At 31.4% G+C, this 1,028-nt stretch overlaps 1 protein-coding gene across 2 annotated transcripts in view; it reads right to left on the bottom strand.

The window, feature by feature from the left end:
• Positions 1–739, bottom strand: part of LOC107608838 (CBL-interacting serine/threonine-protein kinase 3) — a 7,544-nt gene extending 6,805 nt beyond the window's left edge. Inside the window, exon 1 of one of the 2 annotated variants that reach the window (XM_016310582.2) lies at positions 497–739. The gene's annotated coding sequence lies outside the window, so the exon portion shown is untranslated. The remainder of the gene's footprint in view (positions 1–496) is intronic. The other variant, XM_016310581.2, reaches the window with a different exon arrangement.

Genomic DNA, 1,028 nt, shown 5'->3' with positions numbered 1-1,028 from the left:
TATATGAACTTAGGACCCCACCTCCCACCTAAAAAGCAAGACACTTTAAATCACAAAGATCCAGAGCTTTTCAACAGAAAAAAAACAACTCAGTTCTTAATTTCAGCTCAAAGTGAACTAATTTCAGCTCTAAACTGGGAAACCAAAAAAAAAATCCCCAGAAATTCACCCTGAAATTAATTAAAGGAAGGTAGGAACTTTTCAGCAATTTTGGAAAATTGAACTGAAAAACCCTTCAAGGAAGTATTAAATGGCCAAAAGGGGTGCTGATAACAGAAAAAAACAAAGCAAACCCAGATCAAAACCACAAAATTCAAGTGCCACACAAGCTGCACATGGCAGCATGCTATATATATATACACAAGAGCCTGACGCTCATAAAATAGATGGATAGACATGAAAGAGAGAAGAAAGAGAATTAAAAAATTCAGAAAAAGTTGACAGACAGAATAATACAAGGTAGTTAAAAGTTGAGAGAGAGAGAGAGAGGATATACTTCAATCTATGCAGATAAGAATATCTGAATTATTGTGCAGTGTGAAAAAGGATGAAGACCAAGCTTGGTAGCTTAATTGATTACTGTTTTTGAGTTTTGTTTGGCTTTTGATTATGTCCAAAGGGTGTATTTGTGTTTGTGTGTGTGTAAGAGATTTATGAAATGGTTTTTCTGAGGCAAACTATCAAACAACTGGTATGCAACCAGACAAAATCTAAGCAAATTGCAATTTTTAGATACTACCTAATGCTGCAGTTTACTCTCATCTACAGTTATCTATTTGCATTAAAACATATGTCTTTTGCACCACTAATCATTCCCAGAAGATTGATCAAAATGATGTGATAGATTATTAACTGCATAATTAAATTTATCATGCAGTTATACACATCAGATGATAATTTAGTCTTTATTTTCGAAAGAATAACTTCAAAGAATTGCCTAATAATAATAAGATAGTAAAAATTTATGTATAGTTATCTGTATATAAAATTGATAATTGATAATTGTTAGATTATAATTTAATTAAATA

Source organism: Arachis ipaensis, chromosome B07 (assembly GCF_000816755.2).
Source record: "Arachis ipaensis cultivar K30076 chromosome B07, Araip1.1, whole genome shotgun sequence".
NCBI lineage: Eukaryota > Viridiplantae > Streptophyta > Magnoliopsida > Fabales > Fabaceae > Arachis > Arachis ipaensis.
The sequence above is the reverse complement of the archived record's forward strand: the minus strand, read 5'-3'. Positions and strand labels throughout refer to the sequence as shown.